Genomic DNA, 27,257 nt, shown 5'->3' with positions numbered 1-27,257 from the left:
AACGGTTTAGCTAAACACACAGACATATTTAGTAAGTGAAAGTGTTATGTTAATATTCTAATATATCTCCTAATTTGGAAGTTAAAGTGCAAGAACACTGATGAATCATTGCTGAGGACACATTTCATTTGTTTGTTTTTATTTGCAGGGTTGCTAACAGATGTCATCCCTTCGATCTACAAATGAATGACACTACCTGCAAGTGTTATTTTCATGTGGAGCCAGTCCTGACTGTCATTTTGACAGCTGAGAATAGCCGGCAATTGCAGTTAAGGAACCACAGTAGAGTACAAGGAGCAAGGTGTGGGATAGCAAGAGATGGTTGAACAAGTTGCTATCAGGCTTTAGCACTGCTTGAAGTTTGTTGAAAGCCTGTTGAATTCTGCTATCTGCTTGTTTAAATTGAGAGGGGGTGGTTAAAATGTCACTAACCACCAATGTTATGGTCATGTTTTGGGGGGGGGGGGGGGAATTGAAAATGGTGCTGACCACTAATGATAAGGTTTTTTAATAACCACCAATGGTTTTGAAATTGTTTTGGGAAGAGTTAACAGATTTTGGGTTTATGCATGACATCCACCATTGCAGAGTGGCCCTGAGCCTGCTCTTCTGGGGTCCGCCAGCGGCTCTCGCGGCTCCTCCCCACATCAGATAACCCCCTCGGGGAAGCACTTCCCCGAGGGGGTTAACTTGCGGGCGAGCTCTCGAGTACAGCATTTGGCATCCATAGTCGCCGAATGTATGACTCGGCCCCGCCTCATTGGATTTGATTGACAGTAGTGCACTCAGCATGCCAGGAAAGTGAATTAACATGTTCCCGCCAGCCCTATAGCAGAATGATGGTCAGGCAGGGGTTCCATTGTTTTGACTCAACGTCATATGACGTCCTTCAGAACAAGCCACTCGTCAAAGACACCACATCTCCGATTACGGTAAAGAGCCTATGACGCAGACTCTTTACCACGTGATCAGCTATGTACAATCAGAGCCGATCACAGTGTAAATAAGAAGTGCCGGTTATGGACAATTCCTCTACTCGTGCTGACAGAGTGTGAGTAGAGGAGAGCCGATAAGCAGCTCTCCTGACGGGAGGGGGGGGAAGGTCCACTTTGAGTCTGGAGTTTGTCTCTTGGTAGCTCAAAGTGTAGCTGTAAATTTCTTACAATCCATGTACTGCTATGTAATCCATTATAGTATATAATATATAACGTGCAACATGTATATATACAGTAAGCACTGAAATGACTAAGGTTAGAATAGAGTTCAACATACGGTAAACAGTTACCATATTTATCAGTGTATAACACGCACCCCAATTTTAGGAGGGAAGTTTAGGAAAAAAACGTACATTTTAAATAAAGAACTTTGAAGCAAAATTAGGATCACAGCTCCTGAATGCACCCTGCTCAGTACCCATCTGCAGCCTCTAAATTGCCCATCAATGCACCCTGTTCATTGGCCATCTGTAGTCATTACATTGCCCAACAATGCAGCCTGTCCAGTGCCCATCTGCAGCCATTAAATTGCAAAACAATGCAGCCTGTTCAGTGCCCATCTGCAGCCTTCCCTTTCCCATCATTGCAGTCTTGCCAATGTCTTGCCAATGTTGGATTATCCCTGCTGTCTCCGAGGGAAGAGGAGGAACGAGCACAGCTGAATTACACAGAGCCGCGATGTCCTGTGTACCCGACACTTCCTCACTCACAGCCAAGCCTCCTGGTCCTGCTCATATGATAGGCAGAACAGTGGCCTAATGCAGGGCCAGGAGGTGTGGCTGTGCGTGACGGAGCACCGGGTACACAGGAGATCGTGGCTCTATGTAATTCTGCGGCACTCGCTCCTCTTCCCTCAGAGACAGCAGGGATCGGTGTTTAACACACACCCACGATTTCCCCCTGACTTTAAGGGGAAAAAGTGCGTGTTATATGCCGTTAAATACAGTAATTTAGGCATGCAAACGCAATATAGATTACAATAGGAAAGAAAAGGTTTGTGATATTTATTTTAACCAGTTACATAAAACCTTTAGCTTTGCAGACCATAACATTGATACATTTTATCTTTAAATAGGAAAAGATTGAAACAATAACTCAATAAACCATGTCATGGCTTTTACTCATACTTACCTGTGTGTAGATAGAAGTAAATAATATTTTCTCACCCAAGGGAGATAAGCATATCTTCGGGCATTTAATACACTTTTAAAACTAAATAACCCTATCATTTTTACTCATATTTTCATTAACAGCATGCATTGTTCTGCAAGAAGTAGCAGGCATAAAGGATATCCAGAGCTCAGTATCAAATAATTGAGCCTAAGGCTTAAACAAAGCACTTCAATCTCACTAAGTGAATTCCCTTTACTAATTAAGAAAAGAGAGTTTACCATACAGTGAGGCCATTAGCTGGAATTAGACACACATTCTTTAAAATATGTTTCCGTTTGGTTATTCCTTGTGGATATTCTGAGAGATGCCAGTTTAATTTTCAGAAAATGGTCATTGGGAATTCAGTATATCCAGTTTACCCATAGGCAGTTCTGTATCATAAGCAAAGTGGTCTGACCTCATCAAGGCTAGGCATGTGCCTTTTGAGAACAGGGAGGAACAGACAAGTGAATTCCAAGTAGGAGAGGAATGTGGAGAGCAAATGTAATGTAATGAAGAGTTTGCTGACTTTACAGGTTGGCTACATCACTTGCAAAACACATGGCTAAGGTTATGCGGCAATATACAAGTTAAGTGTATGTAAGTCCAAAATGTAAATTTGATATTATGCCTCACTGTATACAGTTATCTTAGCGGAATAGCAAACCTTTCTACCCATACGTTGTGTTTTCCGCCAACATAAGATGTGCATTGATTATGTAGCATGATTTGTTGGTCTGCACATACACCAGAAGTAGATTATAATAGAGTAAATATTCACATTCTTGGTTTCTGTTTGTATTCAAACACAATACATGCATCACGCACTGCATGCATGTCCTTTATCTGTAGTCTAAAAACTGACATTTACCATGAAGAAACTACATATCCCAAAATCCCTGGATCTCTCAGTCTAGAACTTGTGCAGATGAGAGCCAGATAGTAACTAGATCTGACACAGACACAAACAGGCAAAACAATTAACTTAGATCTCACTGTGCTGGAAGAGATGTGTTTTCATCACATTAGCATTCCCACATTTGTGATGCAACACAGAGGAAATGGCTATACATGCGCTGGTCTCTGTGTGACCCAGAAACAAGAATTTGCCTAGGGAAAAGCTAGTTGAATGAATATATGGACATAGGGGAATTGATCAGCCATGACACTACAAACTGCAGCCACAACACGGGAGCCCATCATTATGAAGTAAGGCAAACAAATAATACAAAGACTATAACTACACTAATGCCTAGTTAAAACAGTAAAAACCTTTGAAAGTGAACAATGTCTTTAAAGGAGAAGTGAGGGAAACAAAAAAACAAAAACAAATCTATGGCTACAGCATCATTGTGATGCTCTAGCTATCCCCCAGTGACTCTAAGCCTGAGAACTGAGCAATCACATGAGTTCTGATCACCAAGTTCTCAGATCCACTCTAAGCAAAGAATGATGACTGTCAGTCACCCATCTCTGCTCTGCCTCTCCTGTGCTCACTGGAGTGCCGGGCAGGATGGGTGCAGGAGCAGCTGGCTGAGACATCTAAATAAATGTTGACATTATTGTTGGGACACATCCAGAAACTGGAGCAGCTCTGTGACATCAGTCGACAGCAAACTTTCACTGGAGTGCCGGGCAGGGGCAGAAGTGGCTGTCTCAGGCATCTGGATGGATCCCAACATTATTATTGGAATGCCCCCAGAAACTGGAGCAGCTCTGTGACATTAGTCAAAGCTTTAGCCCACTGTCAGCTGATTCTGGGTCACAGGCAGTAAAAGGTAAGTGCACTATTGTGATCCACATGCAAAGTATGACCAACAAACCTCGGCAAGCTTTTAGCAAATAAAATATTTTGTGATTCTGTTGCATAGTATTTTACCTAAAGATCCTGCCAGTAACAGCACTTACTAGTTGACAATGCTATGCTGCTGCCTCACACTTAGCAGCAGTGTTGTCAACCTGTTGTGCAGTTTGCCATTAGGCTGCCTATCAGGCTGAGTTTAAGGAGCTCCAACAGAAAGCTAACAATGATTCTCCTAATTGTGAAGCAGCAGCTTACTGTTGTCAGCCTGAACAGAAAATTCTGTTACTGGCAAGTTCTCCGGGTAAGAACCGTGCAACAGATTCACAAAAAATTATTTGCTTTAGGAAACTGTATACGGTGAGGTATAATGCTAAAAAAAAATGAAAAATACATTTAGCGATTGCTTTATTGTGCAGTCCCTTTCCTTTGCTCCCTTACAGCTCAGTTCAGCAACTGATCTTGATGAAAATATCCAGTTATTCGGGGGGTATTAAAGAAAATGCACCTCTTCTTCTCATCTGATGCCATTGGTCCTTGGCCCCAGAGCTCTCGCATGAGGGTAGGGAGAAAGTCTTCAGCCCTTTAGAAGCTATCACCAGTACAACTCAGACACTACACAGGACTTCCTTTTCTTGATCCCGGTGACTGAATTCATGGTCAGAAAAAGGGAGGTTGGCATTATTGAGAACCTGTTGCTTTGCTCCACATACAGCTAAGTCCCTTCAATGAGCTGTGTATTTTCTTATATTTTGTTTATACTGTTTTTGTGCTGAAGACAAGTGGACTTTTACTTTGTATTTTGTTTTGCTGCTGAAAGCATTCCTTTGTGTTTTTGCCTGAAGAAAAATAAACCCCCTTTTGTTTAAAATTTAAACAGCTTTTCACATGATCCCGTGAAGCTATCACCCCCAAACTTTACAACGGGTGTCTTGAATGCTGGCAGAGTGCATTTTAGCTGCAAAAGCCATTTAAACTTGCAACTGACATTTAAAGAGACAGTGTAACTATTGCATGTCTTGGGTGAAATCAGTTCAGGCACTGCAAGCAGCAGCAAAAGACATGGAGGAGGTCATCAAGGCACTTATGCAAGCCACCGTGACCCAGCAGCAAGCCTCCAGTTTTCAGCCCAGCAGGAAACCACACAGGCACAAGTGGCTGCCTTGCAGGAGGCAGTGAAGGAAAAAAGGGGAAAAAAACTGCGCTACGGAAAAAACAACACTGGTCGGAAGCTGCAATTCTGATGTATACCAAAAATACACAAATAAACAAAAGGGAAAAAAAGAAGAACTGCGCTAACCTCAAAATCCCAAAGCGAATGAGATGTATGTATGTACTAAACAAAAGAATAAAAAAACTACAAATATAATACCTCTAGAGCCACCTCAAAAAATGGTGCATTCAATTATATACAGTGGGGTGAAAAAGTGTTTGCCCCCTTCCTCATTTCCTATTCCTTTGCATGTTTGTCACACTTAAGTGTTTCGGAACATCAAACCAATTTAAACAATAGTCAAGGACAACACAAGTAAACACAAAATGCAATTTGTAAATGAAGGTGTTTATTATTAAAGGTGAAAAAAAATCCAAACCATCATGGCCCTGTGTGAAAAAGTGATTGCCCCCTAAACCTAATAACTGGTTGGGCCACCCTTAGCAGCAACAACTGCAACCAAGCGTTTGCGATAACGTGCAATGAGGCTTTTACAGCGTCCTGGAGGAATTTTGGCCCACTCATCTTTGCAGAATTGTCCTAATTCAGTTACATTAGAGGGTTTTCGAGCATGAACTGCCTTTTTAAGGTCATACCACAACATCTCAATAGGATTCAGGTCAGGACTTTGGCTAGGCCACTCCAAAGTCTTCATTTTGTTTTTCTTCAGCCATTCGGTGGTGGACTTGCTGGTGTGTTTAGGATCATTGTCCTGCTGCAGAACCCAAGTTCGTTTCAGCTTGAGTACACGAACAGATGGTCGGACATTCTCCTTCAGGATCTCTTGGTAGACAGCAGAATTCATAGTTCCTTTTATCACGGCAAGTCTTCCAGGTCCTGAAGCAGCAAAACAGCCCCAGACCATCACACTACCACCACCATATTTTACTGTTGGTATAATGTTCTTTTTATGAAATGCAGTGTTCCTTCTATGCCAGATATACTTGGACACACACCTTCCAAAGAGTTCCACTTTTGTCTCATCGGTCCACAGAATGTTGTCCCAAAAGTCTTGGGGATCATCAAGATGTGTTGTGGAGAAATTGAGACAAGCTTTGATGTTCTTTTTGCTCAGCAGTGGTTTTCTCCTTGGAACTCTGCCATGCAGGCCATTTTTGCCCAGTCTTTTCCTGATGGTGGAGACATGAACGCTGACCTTAACTGAGGCAAGTGAGGCCTGCAGTTCCTTGGACGTTGTTGTGGGGTCTTTTGTGACCTCTTGGATGAGTCGTCGCTGTGCTTTTGGGGTAATTTTGGGCGGCCGGCCACTCCTGGGAAGGTTCACCACTGTTCCATGTCTTCGCCATTTGTGGATAATGGCTCTCACTGTGGTTCGCTGGATTCCCAAAGCTTTGGAAATGGCTTTATAACCCTTTCCAGACTGATAGATCTCAATTACTTTCTTTCTCAATTGTTCCTGAATTTCTTTGGGTATCGGCATGATGTGTAGCTTTTAAGGATCTTCTGGTGGACCTTACTGTGTCAAGCAGCTCCTATTTAAGTGATGCCTTGATTGTGAACAGGTGTGGCAATAATCAGGCCTGGGTGTGGCTAGAGAAATTGAACTCAGGTGTGGACAACCAAAGTTATAGTATGTTTTAACAAGGGGGGCAATCACTTTTTCACACAGGGCCATGATGGTTTGGATTTTTTTTCACCTTTAATAATAAACACCTTCATTTACAAATTGCATTTTGTGTTTACTTGTGTTGTCCTTGACTATTGTTTAAATTGGTTTGATGTTCCGAAACACTTAAGTGTGACAAACATGCAAAGGAACAGGAAATGAGGAAGGGGGCAAACACTTTTTCACATCACTGTATGCATAAACGTACAAAATTAGTATAAAGTGAAACACAATTATGTGTCATTAATGTGATAAATAAAAACATATAAAAGATAAAGAATGAAAAACAGCCCAAAAACAAAAATATACCCCTGAAATTAAACACACCCCAAAACTTGAGAAGTGCATGAGATGAAAAACAAAAAAATTAATACTAAAAATTATCAACTCTATATAACATCCATATAATTATATGACAAATTATTAATGCAAAGTGTCCATATGGTTAAACAAACACCAGTGAGAAAATCTTCATGTGAATAACTGGATTTGAAGCACACAAATTAAATTTCCTCTCCAGAAGTATAATGTGCTCTTTCCCGTCACCAGACAAATGAATTGGCTCCTTACCGGCTCCAAGCGACCCCCCGTTACAGAGGGTCACTACAAGCAGAGTGTAATCAAATGGATATCCAGGTAGCTGTTCTCCTTAAGCGATCCCAGATCTTTCACACAGTGGGACTATAGCTGTTACTCCATATATCACTCCCAACTCAACGTAGTATCACATAGGGAAAAAACATAGGCTCCAGATAGTGTAAAGCCAATGACTTTAAAGCGGTAGTAAACCCGCAAATTATTATTATTATTTTTTTAAACCTGCAAAGCAAAATGCATAATGAGCTAGTATGCACCGCATACTAGCTCATTATGAAATACTTACCTTAGAACGAGGCCCCGACATCTGGCCCGATCCACGCCGAGGGAGCTGACATGCTCCCTCTGCGTTTCTTCCGGGTATCGCGGCTCCGGCGCTGTGAGTGGACGGAGCCGCGATATCGTCACTCCCGTGCATGCGCGTGGGAGATTTCATTCCGGCCGCCGGCCACTGCCGGATTTTCAGGCCGAGAATCCCCTTGTGCGCATGCGCCGCTGCAGTCAGCGGCGCATACCGAGGGGAATATCTCCTAAACCGTACAGGTTTAGGAGATATTTTTTTTACCTACAGGTAAGCCTTATTATAGGCTTTCCTGTAGGTAAAAGTTAAAAATTCGAGTATACAACCACTTTAATTCACAAACAATGAACGTATACACTTACATGAAAGAATTTAAAAGCAGGCTCAAACAGAAGCGTGCGCCGGCCGGACACACGCCACAGAAAAACCAACCCGTCCTTCCTGGTATGTAACGAACGAACACGACTGGGGTGACGTCGACACGTTCGCACCGCCCTAGCGTTTCATAATAACTTACGTCGTCCAGGGGCACGGGCGGCGTGTGACGTCACCCCTTTTATACCTATCCCCATACCCAAGCCTCGCTTTGGGTCAGCGGCCATCTTAGATGTCATATCAACGTTTAAAATCAATGATCGTGGACCAAGCCTCGCTTTCAATCCATGGACACCATGTGTGTGTGTATCCCAGCAAAACATCCTATAATTGCGGACCAAGCCTCGCTTTCGAGCGGCGGCCATATTGAAAAGTGCTATCTCTCCACATCCACCCAGTGAGTGTGGAGACCCAGGGGAATGGCAAGTGGTTAAAACCAAGCCTCAGTCCCAATGGACCCTCGTGAAAGGTCAGTAAGAAACCAAGCCTCATTCATGGTGGTCCATCATCGTTCGTATCCTCCTCTATTGCGGGATCAACCCCGACCGTATCTAATCAAGATGTATAGAGAGAAGGGGAACGAAAAAAGAGAGAAAAAAAGGGAGATAGAACATGATAAAAAATGCCCAAAAATACTTAAAGGAGCTCAAAAACACTCCTTTGATTCCTAAGAGGAGCAAAAAATTGGAATATAAAGGCTAAAATTAGCCCTCGCTATAAAAGTAAATTTCCTGTGTCCAAAGCAAACCGTAAGTAATTCCAAAGCGTGCAATAGGGACACGGAATGGAATCTACCGATACTGAACTAAATAATAAAAAATAAAAATGTATATAAAAAAAAATATATAAAAATTTGTAAAAAAACAAATATATATATATATATATATATATATATATATATATCAAAACTAAGGAACGACAAAATTATAAATTACACATTCACTGCCCAAAAAAAGGTCTGTGTCGTTCCTTACCACAAACCTTGCCGAATTGTAAGTTGGGCGTGTATAGACTTAAAAAACCCATGAATGAACAAAAACGTCCCAATGTATGGAATTGAAAAATAGGACATAGGCATAGATGAAAAAATAAAATTAAATAAAAATAGATAAAAAAATAAAATAAAATGGAATAAAAATATCCCAGACAAATAAGAGAAATACACCAAAGTAATTTATGTAATAACATCTCTATCGAAATAATACAGAAAAGAAAAAAGCAAAAACAGGAGAATGTGTATTCTAAGTCTCACGTTACCCCCACATCCCCCAAAATTAGCATTGGACATTTCGAACTGATGTTATAAAATATAAAATATAATTGCTATAAATCCCCTCATCCAGAAGGCTGGCCGACCCAAAGCTAGGCCTACCCCTAAAACAAGAACCACAGGGAATAGAAAAACGACAGAAATATACTCTACAGTTACATGTACAAAATCCACATTAGGAACATAACACCAGAAAGCTATCCACTTAAGAATTGTTGATGAAGGCATTTACGTCAGTATCCACGTTAAGGCCAAACGGAACATACGTCTTTAATTTGTGTATCCAGGCTATTTCGAGCTTGGATATTTCCCTGACCAGGGACCCACCCCTCCAGTGGGCCTATATTTATCTATACTGACAAATAGGGTGTCTGATGGATCTCTCTTATGTGTTTGGTCATAATGTCTGGACACGAGATATTGGCCAACCCACGTCTGATATTGCCTATATGCTCGTTCAGCCTGACGCGGAGTGCCCTTTTGGTCCGCCCTATATATTGGAGGCCACAGGGGCACTGTAGAAGATAAACTACAGCCTCCGAGGAGCAGGTGATAAAGGCTTCTATTTCGTATGTTCTGGTGGTACTTGAAGATACAATATTAGAAATCCTAGAGTCCCTATGGGAGTTCAAAGTGCAAACCTGACAATTTTTGCACTTATAGTAACCAGTTAAATTTTGAAAAAAACATCTATTAGCCCTAGGTGGGTCTTGTACACTGGGGGCAATTTTGCTCCCCAGACAGGAAGCCCCTTTAAAAATGATTTGTGGTTTTTCCGGCAAGACCGTGTTAAGAACCTAATCACTAGTCAGTAAGTACCAATGTTTTTGGATCAGGTTTCTCACACCACGGTGTTGCACTGAGAAAGTCGTAATAAACGGTACACCACCCTGAGTATTAGCCCTCATGTCCTGTCTATCTGCCAACAGTGAAGACCTGTCTCTGGTTCGGGCGGTCTTCATTGTCACATCAAGGGAGATGGGATCATATCTCTTTTCCAAAAATCTCCTTGATAGAATCGCTGCCTGTTCATCATACTTTGTAATATCTGAACAGTTCCGTCTGAGGCGTAAAAATTGCCCCAGAGGAACAGCTTTTAGCCAAGGTTGAAAATGGCAGCTGTCTGTGGGGATATAGGAGTTCCTATCATTGGACTTAAAATATGTGGATGTTATAAACTCGTCTCCCACCCTCCTAATATTAAGATCAAGAAAATTAACCTCTTCCTGGCTGGCCTCAAAGCTTAATTTGATCCCCCTATCGTTCTCATTTAAGTTGGCCATAAATAAACGCAAATCAGGCTCAGTTCCATCCCAAAGGAGGAGGACGTCATCGATATATCTCGACCCCCAGGACTATCTCAGGTCTCCTAGGGGCATCGATGACGTCCTCCTCCCATTTGGCCATGAACAGGTTGGCCAAACTAGGGGCATACTTCGCCCCCATGGCTACCCCCCTGTCCTGGCGGTAAAACTGTTGGTCGAACCAAAAATAATTGTGTCCGGCAGCATATTCCAAAAGTTCTATTAAAAAATCAATCTGGGGTGAAACAAGGCCCGACCCCCTCTCCAAAAATAATCTCACAGCCTCCAATCCTAAAGATTGGGGGTTGATGGTATATAATGAATTAACGTCTGCCGTGACCAACCATAGGCCTTCCCTAGGGGTGATGCCAGACAAGAGATTAATTATATGTTTGGTGTCTTTGACATACGACGGGACCTTTTGAACCAGAGGTTGTAAGTAGTGATCTATATATTTGCCCACCCGGGACGTCACCGAATCAATGCCACTGACAATCGTGCACCCCGGGGGGCAAACTTGGTTCTTATGCAACTTCGGGAGGTAGTAGATCACAGGCGTATGGGGGGCACATGGTATCAAAAAGAGTTTTTCCATTTCATTAAGAATGCACCTCCGATAGCCTCCTTCCACGATCCTACCTAGTTCCTTCTTATACTTATCCACTGGGTCCCGGTTAAGGACAGTGTATGTTTCCCTATCCTCCAAAATGCGATACATCTCTTTTTATGAAATGCAGTGTTCCTTCTACGCCAGATATACTTGGACACACACCTTCCAAAGAGTTCCACTTTTGTCTCATCGGTCCACAGAATGTTGTCCCAAAAGTCTTGGGGATCATCAAGATGTGTTGTGGAGAAATTGAGATGAGCGTTGATGTTCTTTTTGCTCAGCAGTGGTTTTCTCCTTGGAACTCTGCCATGAAGGCCATTTTTGCCCAGTCTTTTCCTGATGGTGGAGGCATGAACGCTGACCTTAACTGAGGCAAGTGAGGCCTGCAGTTCCTTGGACGTTGTTGTGGGGTCTTTTGTGACCTCTTGGATGAGTCGTCGCTGCGGTCTTGGGGTAATTTTGGGCGGCCGGCCACTCCTGGGAAGGTTCACCACTGTTCTATGTCTTCGCCATTTGTGGATAATGGCTCTCACTGTGGTTCGCTGGATTCCCAAAGCTTTGGAAATGGCTTTATAACCCTTTCCAGACTGATAGATCTCAATTACTTTCTTTCTCAATTGTTCCTGAATTTCTTTGGGTCTCGGCATGATGTGTAGCTTTTAAGGATCTTCTGGTGGACCTTACTGTGTCAAGCAGCTCCTATTTAAGTGATGCCTTGATTGTGAACAGGTGTGGCAATAATCAGGCTTGGGTGTGGCTAGAGAAATTGAACTCAGGTGTGGACAACCGCAGTTATAGTATGTTTTAACAAGGGGGGCAATCACTTTTTCACACAGCGCCATGATGGTTTGGATTTTTTTTCACCTTTAATAATAAACACCTTCATTTACAAATTGCATTTTGTGTTTACTTGTGTTGTCCTTGACTATTGTTTAAATTGGTTTGATGTTCCGAAACACTTAAGTGTGACAAACATGCAAAGGAACAGGAAATGAGGAAGGGGGCAAACACTTTTTCACATCACTGTATGCATAAACGTACAAAATTAGTATAAAGTGAAACACAATTATGTGTCATTAATGTGATAAATAAAAACATATAAAAGATAAAGAATGAAAAACAGCCCAAAAACAAAAATATACCCCTGAAATTAAACACACCCCAAAACTTGAGAAGTGCATGAGATGAAAAACAAAAAAATTAATACTAAAAATTATCAACTCTATATAACATCCATATAATTATATGACAAATTATTAATGCAAAGTGTCCATATGGTTAAACAAACACCAGTGAGAAAATCTTCATGTGAATAACTGGATTTGAAGCACACAAATTAAATTTCCTCTCCAGAAGTATAATGTGCTCTTTCCCGTCACCAGACAAATGAATTGGCTCCTTACCGGCTCCAAGCGACCCCCCGTTACAGAGGGTCACTACAAGCAGAGTGTAATCAAATGGATATCCAGGTAGCTGTTCTCCTTAAGCGATCCCAGATCTTTCACACAGTGGGACTATAGCTGTTACTCCATATATCACTCCCAACTCAACGTAGTATCACATAGGGAAAAAACATAGGCTCCAGATAGTGTAAAGCCAATGACTTTAAAGCGGTAGTAAACCCGCAAATTATTATTATTTTTTTTTTAAACCTGCAAAGCAAAATGCATAATGAGCTAGTATGCACCGCATACTAGCTCATTATGAAATACTTACCTTAGAACGAGGCCCCGACATCTGGCCCGATCCACGCCGAGGGAGCTGACATGCTCCCTCTGCGTTTCTTCCGGGTATCGCGGCTCCGGCGCTGTGAGTGGACGGAGCCGCGATATCGTCACTCCCGTGCATGCGCGTGGGAGATTTCATTCCGGCCGCCGGCCACTGCCGGATTTTCAGGCCGAGAATCCCCTTGTGCGCATGCGCCGCTGCAGTCAGCGGCGCATACCGAGGGGAATATCTCCTAAACCGTACAGGTTTAGGAGATATTTTTTTTACCTACAGGTAAGCCTTATTATAGGCTTTCCTGTAGGTAAAAGTTAAAAATTCGAGTATACAACCACTTTAATTCACAAACAATGAACGTATACACTTACATGAAAGAATTTAAAAGCAGGCTCAAACAGAAGCGTGCGCCGGCCGGACACACGCCACAGAAAAACCAACCCGTCCTTCCTGGTATGTAACGAACGAACACGACTGGGGTGACGTCGACACGTTCGCACCGCCCTAGCGTTTCATAATAACTTACGTCGTCCAGGGGCACGGGCGGCGTGTGACGTCACCCCTTTTATACCTATCCCCATACCCAAGCCTCGCTTTGGGTCAGCGGCCATCTTAGATGTCATATCAACGTTTAAAATCAATGATCGTGGACCAAGCCTCGCTTTCAATCCATGGACACCATGTGTGTGTGTATCCCAGCAAAACATCCTATAATTGCGGACCAAGCCTCGCTTTCGAGCGGCGGCCATATTGAAAAGTGCTATCTCTCCACATCCACCCAGTGAGTGTGGAGACCCAGGGGAATGGCAAGTGGTTAAAACCAAGCCTCAGTCCCAATGGACCCTCGTGAAAGGTCAGTAAGAAACCAAGCCTCATTCATGGTGGTCCATCATCGTTCGTATCCTCCTCTATTGCGGGATCAACCCCGACCGTATCTAATCAAGATGTATAGAGAGAAGGGGAACGAAAAAAGAGAGAAAAAAAGGGAGATAGAACATGATAAAAAATGCCCAAAAATACTTAAAGGAGCTCAAAAACACTCCTTTGATTCCTAAGAGGAGCAAAAAATTGGAATATAAAGGCTAAAATTAGCCCTCGCTATAAAAGTAAATTTCCTGTGTCCAAAGCAAACCGTAAGTAATTCCAAAGCGTGCAATAGGGACACGGAATGGAATCTACCGATACTGAACTAAATAATAAAAAATAAAAATGTATATAAAAAAAAATATATAAAAATTTGTAAAAAAACAAATATATATATATATATATATATATATATCAAAACTAAGGAACGACAAAATTATAAATTACACATTCACTGCCCAAAAAAAGGTCTGTGTCGTTCCTTACCACAAACCTTGCCGAATTGTAAGTTGGGCGTGTATAGACTTAAAAAACCCATGAATGAACAAAAACGTCCCAATGTATGGAATTGAAAAATAGGACATAGGCATAGATGAAAAAATTAAATTAAATAAAAATAGATAAAAAAATAAAATAAAATGGAATAAAAATATCCCAGACAAATAAGAGAAATACACCAAAGTAATTTATGTAATAACATCTCTATCGAAATAATACAGAAAAGAAAAAAGCAAAAACAGGAGAATGTGTATTCTAAGTCTCACGTTACCCCCACATCCCCCAAAATTAGCATTGGACATTTCGAACTGATGTTATAAAATATAAAATATAATTGCTATAAATCCCCTCATCCAGAAGGCTGGCCGACCCAAAGCTAGGCCTACCCCTAAAACAAGAACCACAGGGAATAGAAAAACGACAGAAATATACTCTACAGTTACATGTACAAAATCCACATTAGGAACATAACACCAGAAAGCTATCCACTTAAGAATTGTTGATGAAGGCATTTACGTCAGTATCCACGTTAAGGCCAAACGGAACATACGTCTTTAATTTGTGTATCCAGGCTATTTCGAGCTTGGATATTTCCCTGACCAGGGACCCACCCCTCCAGTGGGCCTATATTTATCTATACTGACAAATAGGGTGTCTGATGGATCTCTCTTATGTGTTTGGTCATAATGTCTGGACACGAGATATTGGCCAACCCACGTCTGATATTGCCTATATGCTTGTTCAGCCTGACGCGGAGTGCCCTTTTGGTCCGCCCTATATATTGGAGGCCACAGGGGCACTGTAGAAGATAAACTACAGCCTCCGAGGAGCAGGTGATAAAGGCTTCTATTTCGTATGTTCTGGTGGTACTTGAAGATACAATATTAGAAATCCTAGAGTCCCTATGGGAGTTCAAAGTGCAAACCTGACAATTTTTGCACTTATAGTAACCAGTTAAATTTTGAAAAAAACATCTATTAGCCCTAGGTGGGTCTTGTACACTGGGGGCAATTTTGCTCCCCAGACAGGAAGCCCCTTTAAAAATGATTTGTGGTTTTTCCGGCAAGACCGTGTTAAGAACCTAATCACTAGTCAGTAAGTACCAATGTTTTTGGATCAGGTTTCTCACACCACGGTGTTGCACTGAGAAAGTCGTAATAAACGGTACACCACCCTGAGTATTAGCCCTCATGTCCTGTCTATCTGCCAACAGTGAAGACCTGTCTCTGGTTCGGGCGGTCTTCATTGTCACATCAAGGGAGATGGGATCATATCTCTTTTCCAAAAATCTCCTTGATAGAATCGCTGCCTGTTCATCATACTTTGTAATATCTGAACAGTTCCGTCTGAGGCGTAAAAATTGCCCCAGAGGAACAGCTTTTAGCCAAGGTTGAAAATGGCAGCTGTCTGTGGGGATATAGGAGTTCCTATCATTGGACTTAAAATATGTGGATGTTATAAACTCGTCTCCCACCCTCCTAATATTAAGATCAAGAAAATTAACCTCTTCCTGGCTGGCCTCAAAGCTTAATTTGATCCCCCTATCGTTCTCATTTAAGTTGGCCATAAATAAACGCAAATCAGGCTCAGTTCCATCCCAAAGGAGGAGGACGTCATCGATATATCTCGACCCCCAGGACTATCTCAGGTCTCCTAGGGGCATCGATGACGTCCTCCTCCCATTTGGCCATGAACAGGTTGGCCAAACTAGGGGCATACTTCGCCCCCATGGCTACCCCCCTGTCCTGGCGGTAAAACTGTTGGTCGAACCAAAAATAATTGTGTCCGGCAGCATATTCCAAAAGTTCTATTAAAAAATCAATCTGGGGTGAAACAAGGCCCGACCCCCTCTCCAAAAATAATCTCACAGCCTCCAATCCTAAAGATTGGGGGTTGATGGTATATAATGAATTAACGTCTGCCGTGACCAACCATAGGCCTTCCCTAGGGGTGATGCCAGACAAGAGATTAATTATATGTTTGGTGTCTTTGACATACGACGGGACCTTTTGAACCAGAGGTTGTAAGTAGTGATCTATATATTTGCCCACCCGGGACGTCACCGAATCAATGCCACTGACAATCGTGCACCCCGGGGGGCAAACTTGGTTCTTATGCAACTTCGGGAGGTAGTAGATCACAGGCGTATGGGGGGCACATGGTATCAAAAAGAGTTTTTCCATTTCATTAAGAATGCACCTCCGATAGCCTCCTTCCACGATCCTACCTAGTTCCTTCTTATACTTATCCACTGGGTCCCGGTTAAGGACAGTGTATGTTTCCCTATCCTCCAAAATGCGATACATCTCTTTTTATGAAATGCAGTGTTCCTTCTACGCCAGATATACTTGGACACACACCTTCCAAAGAGTTCCACTTTTGTCTCATCGGTCCACAGAATGTTGTCCCAAAAGTCTTGGGGATCATCAAGATGTGTTGTGGAGAAATTGAGATGAGCTTTGATGTTCTTTTTGCTCAGCAGTGGTTTTCTCCTTGGAACTCTGCCATGAAGGCCATTTTTGCCCAGTCTTTTCCTGATGGTGGAGGCATGAACGCTGACCTTAACTGAGGCAAGTGAGGCCTGCAGTTCCTTGGACGTTGTTGTGGGGTCTTTTGTGACCTCTTGGATGAGTCGTCGCTGCGGTCTTGGGGTAATTTTGGGCGGCCGGCCACTCCTGGGAAGGTTCACCACTGTTCTATGTCTTCGCCATTTGTGGATAATGGCTCTCACTGTGGTTCGCTGAATTCCCAAAGCTTTGGAAATGGCTTTATAACCCTTTCCAGACTGATAGATCTCAATTACTTTCTTTCTCAATTGTTCCTGAATTTCTTTGGGTCTCGGCATGATGTGTAGCTTTTAAGGATCTTCTGGTGGACCTTACTGTGTCAAGCAGCTCCTATTTAAGTGATGCCTTGATTGTGAACAGGTGTGGCAATAATCAGGCTTGGGTGTGGCTAGAGAAATTGAACTCAGGTGTGGACAACCGCAGTTATAGTATGTTTTAACAAGGGGGGCAATCACTTTTTCACACAGCGCCATGATGGTTTGGATTTTTTTTCACCTTTAATAATAAACACCTTCATTTACAAATTGCATTTTGTGTTTACTTGTGTTGTCCTTGACTATTGTTTAAATTGGTTTGATGTTCCGAAACACTTAAGTGTGACAAACATGCAAAGGAACAGGAAATGAGGAAGGGGGCAAACACTTTTTCACACCACTGTATGCAATAATGTACAAAATTGTGAAACACAATTACGTGTCATTAATGTGATGAATAAAAACATATAAAAGATAAAGGAGGCAGTGAAGCATCTTGATCAGGGATGGGAGCAAGCGGCTATTGCCCCTGGCAACCCAGTAGCTGTGGGAGACAGCCGTGTTTTGCAGAAACTGACACCCAATGATGATTTTGAGGCCTTTCTCACCAGCTTTGAGAGGATAGTGGATGGAGAGGGGTGGCCCTGTGACCAATGGGCTGCCATTATCTCCCCTTTCCTACCTGAGAGTGACCACAGCAGTTCAGGTTCAGAGGGTGCACCACTGGAGGTACCAACCTGACTGGCCACCAAGGTCTCAAATGCATGAACTGATGGTGCTGGTCAAAAAATGGCTGCAGCCAGAAAGGTTGACAGACCCGCAAATGGTGGAGCGGGTGGTGATGGACCGGTACCTGTGGTCCCTGCCAGATGACCTGCAGTGCTGGGTAAGTCATGCAACTGCAGACCAGCTGGTAGAGTTGGTTGAAAGATACACTGTGATGGAGGACCTACTCGGGCTTGCCAAGCATCAGGAACCCACACCAAGGGAAGCAAGGCCAGCTGCAGCGCCTTGGAGGGAAGCCCTACCAGACGTTGGAGCCCCCAAACCTGCCTCATCTTCTTGCGGAATCCACAGAGGTCTATCCCTGTCTCAATAATGGGGGACAGTGTTGGTGAACACCCTTTATTTTAAAATGATATGGCTTTGCACATGATCCTGTGGTGTTATCATCCCAAACTTTACAATACATACCCTCAAATTGTATGTTTGGCAGTACAAGCTGGAAGAAAGAAAGGATGATTGCTACCTTTCAACTAAAGAGATGTACATGATTGCTTAAGATCCATCAGTTATCAGGTGAACATAACGCATCTCAACTGGACTGCAGGAATGCTGCTTATCCAGTTCCCAACCAGCGCACGCGAATGTACATCGGCAGAATGGCACGGGCAGGCATATTGGCATACAGGTACGTCCAATCTTTAATGCCGCCCTGCCATTGCGAGCGAGCCGGTGGCGGCACGCTTGTGTGCTGGTCGGGACCCCCGTGAGTCGGGTCGCGGGTCCCGCAGACTTGATCGCCGCGGGCATACCCATGATCGCCTCACGGGGCGGCTGAACGGAGAGATGCCGTTGTAAACAGCATCTCCCCGTTCTGCCTAGCAACTAGTGACACTGATCTCTGCTCCATGTGATTGGAGCAGAGATCAGTGTTCACTAAATGAAAGCCCAGCCCCCAACAGTTAGTAACACACCCCTAGGAACACTTAACCCCTACACTGTCACCCACTGGTTAACCCCTTCACTGCCAGTGCCATTTACACAGGAATCAGTGCATTTGTATAGGAGTGAGTGCTGGATAAATGACAATGGTCCCAAAAATGTGTAAAAAATTTCAGATGTGTCCGCCATAATGTTGTAGTCACAATAAAAATCGCTGATCGCCGCCATTACTAGTAAAAAAAAAAAAATATATATTAATAAAAATGCCATAAAACTATCCCCTATTTTGTAAACGCTATAACTTTTGCGCAAACCAATCAATAATCGCTTATTGTGAATTTTTTTTACCAAAAATATGTAGAAGAATACGTATCGGCCTAAACTGAGGGAAACATTTTTTTTTTATATATTTTTGGGGGATATTTACTATAACAAAAAGTAAAAAATAATGCGTTTTTTTCAAAATTGTCGCTCTATTTTTGTTTATAGCGCAAAAAATAAAAACCACAGGGGTGATCAAATACCACCAAAAGAAAGCTCTATTTGTGGGAAAAAAAGTACGTCAATTTTGTTTGGGAGCCACATCGCATGACTGCGCAATTGTCAGTTAAAGCGAAGCAGTGCCGAATCGCAAAAAGTGGTCTGGTCTTTGCCCAGCAAAATGGTCCGGGGCTGAAGTGGTTATAGGAGTAATGGACCCTATATATGAGTTCAGCAGCACCCCTGTTGTACATCTGGGTGCTGAATCTTAAGCCTGGTACACACTAATAATTTTTTTTCTCGTTCAAACAAAAATAAACCTGACAGATTTGGTCAGAGCCACTGTACTAATGATCCATTAGTACAGCGATCTCCCCCACTGCGCTGTTGTGTCCTGACAGGGGACCCCCCCCCCGCCAGAACACTCCGATCAGCCCTCTCAGCCAATGATCAGGAGCATGCTAGTCTGAAGGCTTCTGTCGGACCGGCTGACATACACAAAGGCTGAATGTTCGCCGTTTCTCCTGACATTTGGCCCCTGTGTACTAGGCAGGGCCGTCTTTAAGGCAGGGCAAAAGGGGCAGCTGCCCTGGGCCCTGTCATTGCTGTGGGGCCCAAAGCAGCTGCCTCATACTTGCCAACTATCCCAGTTTAAATTCCCTTCTCTCTTGAATTTTTAGTCCTGTGCTGGTACTAATGCTGCCCAGCTCTGCCCTATTGTTGTGTACAGGTGACTCACCGCAGACCCAGTGTTTACATGTAAATAACCAGCATTCATATGTAAATAGCTGTGGCTGGCAGCATTGATATGTAAATAAAGGCAGCATTCATATGTATATCATGCTGCCCCGCAGTGAGGAGATGATGTGCTGTAACCTCTAGAAACTAATCAGTGAGCTGTAATGTGTGCTGTAACCTCTAGCAACCAGTCAGTAAGCAGTAATGATATGCTGTAACTGCTGGAAACCAATCGCAATGGCTGCCTGATCTGATACAGTAAACTGAAGTTAACTTAAGTCTAGCTGCTATTTATTGTATGTCTCAGAGCAGGTGGAGAGTGAAATTGAATGGGGGGGGGGGGGTCCAATCAATATTAAAGACGGCCCTGGTACTAGGTACTATACATGCACTAGAGACCACACAACACACTTGCTTTCATTCAGAGGACTTCCTTACTAATCTAGTTTACAGACTGGCATTTATTTAGGATGAAACATTGGTGACTATTGTAACCGCCTCTCTCGGTAAATGTTTGTCATACTGCGTTCATTAACCACTTTAGCCATGGAAGATTTGGCTGCTGAATGACAGGCCATTTTTTTTTGCGATTCGGCACTGCGTCGTTTTAACTGACAATTGCACGGTCGTGCGACACTGCACTCAAGCAAAATTGGTGTCCTTTTTTCCCACTAATAGAGCTTGCTTTTGGTGGTATTTGATCTATCTGCGGTTTTCTTATTTTTTGCAATATAAACAAAAAAAGAGTGATGATTTTGAAAAAAACACAATATTGTGTACTTTTTGCTATAATAAATATACCCATTTTTTAAAAAAAACATTTTTTTCTCAGTTTAGGCCAATATGTATTCTTCTACATATTTTTGGTAAAAAAAAAAACGCAATAAGCGTATATTGATTGGTTTGCGCAAAAGTTATAGAGGCTACAAAATAGGGGATAGATTTATAGTATTTTTATTATTTATTTTTTTACTAGTAATGGCGGTGATCTACGATTTTTATTGGGACTGTAACATTATGGTGGACACATTGGACACTTTTGACACATTTTTGGGACCATTGGCATTTATACAGCAATCAGTGCTATAAAAATGCACTGATTACTGCAAAAATGTCACTGGCAGGGAAGGGGTTAACACTAGGGGGCAATCAAGGGATTAACTGTGTTCCCTGTGTGTGTGTTTCTAACTGTAGGGGGAGGGGACTGACCAGAGGAAATGATAGATCGTCGATCGTGGTTCCTAGCTATTAGGAATTCCCAATCTGTCTCTCCTCACAGAACAAAACAGGGATTTGTGTGTTTACAGACACACACGTCCCTATTCTGCCTCTCCTCATCAGAACCATCGGCCACAAGCATCGGCACCCCGCGTGACTGCTATCACACTTAAAGGAGCCATTGTATAGGTACGATGGCTCGTGGGATCGTGCCAACCTGCCACAGAATAATGATGGCGACTGGTCGGCAAGCGGTTAAATTGGTTGTAAAGGCAACCACAGTCCAGCGACCAGCTGCGACTTGCTGCTCTGCAACCACAGTCCTGCAACCAGCTGCAACTTCCTGCTTTGCAACCACAGTCCTGCAACCAGCTGCGACTTCCTGCACTGCAACCACAGTCTTACGTTCAGCTGCGACTTTCTGCTCTGCAACCACAGTCCTGCAACCAGCTGTGACTCCCTGCTACAGGATTCCGGGCTTCCATCTGCAGGTACTCGTGTGCCTCCTGTCCTTTGGCTCCTTCTGTTCCACTCTCAGTGGGACCTGGACTGGAGATACAAGAGAGTTCGACCTGGTCATTTCAGTCTCCCCTCAGGTACATGACACCATCTCTTTCCAGCGATGTGGCACAAGTGCCTCTGGGACTGATTGGCTGAGACACAGCAGTGACGCCATTGGCTCCCCCTATCTAAGTCAGTTAGCCAATCAGGAGAGAGAGGAGGCGGGCCAAACTGCAGCTCCATATCTGAATGGACACACAGAGTTGCGGCTTGGCTCGGGTGCCCCCATAGTAAGCTGAAACGGTCCCTGAAAAGAGGAGGATTGGGGCTGCTCTGTGCAAAACCACTGTAAAGAGCAGGTAAGTATAACATGTTTTGTTATTTTAAAAGAACAAAAAATATTGACTTTAGTATCAATTTAAGCACATTTTAGGCCTCTTTCACACTGACGTCCCGTTCAGGCCCGCCTGTCAGTTTTTCAGGCGGACCTGAACGGGTGCTCCATAGAGCTCTATGGAGCGTCGGATGTCAGCGGTGACATGTCCGCTGACATCCGACCCGCTCCGATCCGAAAAAGTGTAACGGAGGAAAAAGCTATTTTTCCATCCGTCTGCGGATCGGATCGGGTGACGACGGGCACTGCGGTCCGTCGTCATCCGATCTCCCATAGGGGAGAGCGGCGCTGTGACAGGTCCGTCCCTGCGCAGTGTGCAGAGACGGAGCTGTCATCTCCCTGCTCAGTGGGGATCGGCGGAGTGATCCCCGCTGAGCAAACGGATATCCACGGGGCGGATCAGAACTGATCCGCCCCGTGTGAAAGGACCCTTAGACTGGGAAACAGTAATGGAGGATAAGATCTTAAAAACTTAACAAACCACTCTGCAATATCAACACAGCCAAACGATATAGCTTACTTCTATGTTAACCTTTGCAAATGAATAGTCTGCTGACTTCTAATCTACTTTGCATATACTGGCTCCTTTTAAGTAATCAAATATGAAAAGTCTTAAATTTTGTTTTCTAATGTTTTTTTTGTGAACAAAATTCTAACTGTGAATGTGATTTTCATTCAGGAAAAATCATATATATTGTAATGAAACCTTTTTATTACATCAAAATAAAATTGGGGGGGCGTGACCACACGGACATAGATTTCATTGATATCAAACGGTACCAATTGGAGTGGTTCGGAAACGGTCGGAGCAGGTCATAATTGGTTGGAGTGGAAGTTTGACTGCTCGGTACTCGTATACCTTCTCAATGAACAGTGATCATGGAGTGGGTGAGAATTGAGGCACACTTCGGATCTGCCGGGACCGTAGTGCACCAAGTTTTAAAACATGTGAGTGGAAACATTGAAGTGTGATTGTGGAATTTTTTAATAAACACCGTCCACTTCTCTGCTGACACCGTCCACTGCCTTACTGACACCGTCTGATTGTTTTGAATTTGTTTGGCTTTTTTTGTAATTAAAAAGGTGCTTGGAAGGGTTGTCGAATGCACAGTGCCACTTTGTGAACAGGGGGTTGGGTTCAGTAGAGCTGATTCAGGTTTTTGGATGGAGGTATGCTGCCCTACTGACACCATCCACTTCCCTACTGACACCAATCCACTCCCCTACTGACACCATCCACTTCCCTACTGACACCTATCCACCGCCCTACTGACACGGTCCACTGCCCTACTGACACCGACCACTGCCCTACTGACACTGATCCACTACCCTACTGACTGCGATCCACTGCCCTACTGACACCATCCACTGCCCTACTGACATTGTCCACTGCTCTACTGACATTGTCCACTGCCCTACTGACACCGATCCACTACTCTACTGATACCGGCCACTGCCCTACTGACATTTTCCACTGCCCTAATGACAGCGTCCACTGCACTACTGACAGTGTCCACTGCCCTACTGACACTGTCCACTGCCCTACCGACACCGTCCACTGCCCAAACTGACACCATCCACTGCCCAAACTGACACCGTCCACTTCTTTACTGACACCGTCCACTGCCCTACTGACGCCGTCCACTTCTCTACTGACACTGTCCACTACTCATATTTTAACTGACACTTCTTTTATTAATAAAATCATATTTTATGGGTATGCAAATGCTTTTGTTTTATTTGATAATGCCCCTTTAAGCCCCCCCCCCACAATCCTATAGCATGTACTACAAAAAAATTGCCATGCGCCACAAAAGTGTTCGGGTTTGGCTTGAAGAAAACGTGGCAACCCTATGGCCAACCCAGAATTCAGGTGGAAACAATTGATTTTACGTCACTTGATTTTTATTCACTGTTTTTCATGGAAGATCTTTATAGATCTATTGTGGAGCAAAGTAATTTGTATGCTGGTCAATTTATTGCCACTAATCCCCAGTTGTCCCTTGTCAGAGATTGGAAACCAATTATGGTTTATGAATTTAAGACCTTTGTGGGCCTATCTGTTAAGATCCACAGGTGGTGAGTCTGACTTAGTGGAAGGGGACCGCTCTTACGGCTCTGGTTCTGGCCTCTCTGGAATGGGAACAGGGAGGCCGGAGCACAGCGGGGTAGGAGAGTCCAGCCAGGTGCAGCAGCAGCAGGTACCGTATAGGAGAGAATCCTCAGGAGCAGGAACTGGCAGTGGCAGGCAGGCCGCTGGGAGGACACTGCAGGCAGGATGGCGGGTTCTTCTGGATGCAGGGTACAGATGCAGGAACAAGCAGGAACTGGCAGAGGTGTCAGGTACAGGCAGGGGTTCGGCAGCAGGTAGACAGTCCAAGAGGGGTCAAACAAGCCGGGGTCAGAGCAGGAGAGGTCAGCAGAGTCAGACGGAGCCAGGTCAGATATCAGGTAGGTAGCAGATGAATCACAGGTTTCTTCAGGCACAAGCTGCAGACGAACAGCACAGAATGACTGCAGCTGCTCCTATAAAAAGGGCCACTGGCGCCAATAGCGCTAACGCGCACTCGTGCGTGCGTAAGCCGCGCGCACATCCGAACGTCGTGCACACGCTCGTGCTTGGGGGCGCGCGTGCCCACGACGACCCGCGGGACGAACGCGAGTGCGCGAACGGACACCCGATCGTGCAGAACGGGCGGATTCCTGACACTATCTCTCAACATAGGCATAGTTAAAATTTGTACGTTGCAGTCATATTGGTTCATTGACCCAATTTACCATATTCCCCTGTTCTCTGCCTCCATGGCCAGGGCATGATACGAGCAGATCTTGCGGTTCATGCACTTCAACGACAATGAACTCTGTAGTCCTCGTGGAGACCCTGGATACAATCAGCTCTACAAAATTCGGCACCTTGTAAACCACTTTAATAAATGTTTTGCAGCCTTGTTTACTCCCGATCAAGTTGTCTGCGTTGAGGAGTCCCTGATTACATTTTCTGCCTGCTTGTCTTTCAAACAGTATCTTCCCAGCAAGCGTGCCAGATATGGGGTCAAAATGTATAAGCTCTGTGACAGGGCAAGCTATACATATAGTTTTATGGTTTATGAAGGAAGAGATAGTCATGTAGAGCCGGAGAACTGCCCAGATTAAATAAGAAGTGCTGGCAAGATTGTGTGGGACTTGGTGTCACCCTTATTTCCAAAAGGGTACCATTTGTATGTGGACAATTATTACATGAGCAAGCCACTTTTTAGCCACTTGTTTGATCATCAGATTGGTGCATTTGGCACCTTGCGACCTAATCACCTGGGCTTACCCCAGTGGCTTGTAGATTCCCATCTTAGACTGGGGGAGAGAGCCTGCTTCAAGTGTAATAATTTTCTCGCTGTGAAGTGGAGGGATAATAAGAATGTTTTCATTCTGTTCTCCCTTCACGCAGACACGACGGTCCAAATTCCTACGGCGACTGATGTTGTGAAGAAACCCCTCTGTGTCCATGAATATAACCAAAATATGGGTGGGGTGGACCTCAACGACCAGTTGTTGACGCCATACCTAATTGCCCGTAAGGCCAGAAGCTGGTACAAAAAAGTGTCTGTATACTTATTTCAATTGCCTTTGCTGAACGCTCATGTGCTATACAGAGCTTCAGCTTAAATTCTAGGAAGAGATCGTCAGAGCCCTTCTGTTTCCAGATGGTGCTTTACCTCACCATCCCAATCCAAATGCAGTAAGCCGGCTGCATTAGAGGCATTTTCCGTATGTCCTCCCTAGTACCCCTACCCAATGAGCCCCCCAAAGAAAATGTTGTGTCTGTAGAAAGTGCAGATATAGGTGTGACACCCGCTATTTTTGTCCCTCCTGTCCTGACAATCCTGGTCTTTTCATTGGTGAATGTTTTGAATGCTACTATACACTAGTGGAGTTTTAGCATAGGGTACAGCACTGCACAGACTAGGACACACTTTCACAAGGTCTCCCAAGATGCCATCGCATTTTGAGAGACCCGAACCTGGAACCGAACTGTTACAGTTACAAATAAAATTGTAAAAAAAAAAAAGGTAAAAAATAAAAAAAGCACAAAAAAATATATAAAATAAAGAAAAAAAAATAGTTGTCGCTTTATTGTTCTCGCTGTCTCTAGTCTCTCTCTATTGTTCTGCTCTTTTTTACTGTATTCTATTCTGCAATGTTTTATTGTGTTTTATTGTTAACCATTTTTTTGTTTTGAAGTATGCCATTCAGCTGCAGCGCGGGTTTATTTATCTTGACAGCAACAGTGTTTACTCCCACAATACACAAAGCCGGGACTCCAGCGCTGTGAAATTACATCCCAAAATGCATTTTGTTGCTTTTCCTGAGTACAGGGATACCACATGTGTGAGACTTTTTGGGAGCCTAGCTGTGTACAGGCCCCCGAAAACCAATCATCGTCTTCAGGCTTACTAAGGGTGTAAATTTTTTACTTTCACCCATCACAGTTTCGGAGGCCATGGAATGCCCAGATGGCACAAATCCCCACCCCAAATGACCCCAAATTGGACACCCAAAGCTATTTTCTGAGAGGTATGGTGAATATTTTGCAGATCTCGCATTTTGTCACAAAGTTTTGAAAATAGTTTGGGGTGTCTACTTTCCGAAAAAGGGGGTCATTGGAGGGGGGAGGGTTTCGTTATCTTGCCATTGTATGGCCTTTGAAACTGTGATAGGTAGTGAGGAGTGAACTCAAAAATTTACACCCTTAGAAATCCTGAAGGCGGTGATTGGTTTTCGGGGCCCCAGACGTGGCTAGGCTCCCAAAAAGCCCCACACATGTGGTATCCCTGTACTCAAGAGAAGCAGCAGAATGTATTTTGGGGTGTAATTCCACATATGACCATGGCATTTGTGAGCAATATATCATTTAGTGACAACTTTGTGCAAACAAAAAAAAGTTTGTAATTTTCCCGCAACTTGTGGCAAAATATAAAATATTCCATGGAATCAAAATGCCTCTCAGCAAATAGCTTGGGGTGTCTACTTTCCAAAATGGGGTCATTTGGGGGACTTGTGCCATCTTGGCATTTTATGGCCTTCAAAACTGTCATAGGTAGTGAGGAGTGAAATCC

This window comes from Lithobates pipiens, unplaced genomic scaffold (genome assembly GCF_037356315.1).
Source record: "Lithobates pipiens isolate NorthernLeopardFrog02 unplaced genomic scaffold, aLitPip1_a1.2 Scaffold_8, whole genome shotgun sequence".
In the NCBI taxonomy this organism is placed as follows: domain Eukaryota; kingdom Metazoa; phylum Chordata; class Amphibia; order Anura; family Ranidae; genus Lithobates; species Lithobates pipiens.
This window is presented reverse-complemented; position numbering follows the sequence as displayed.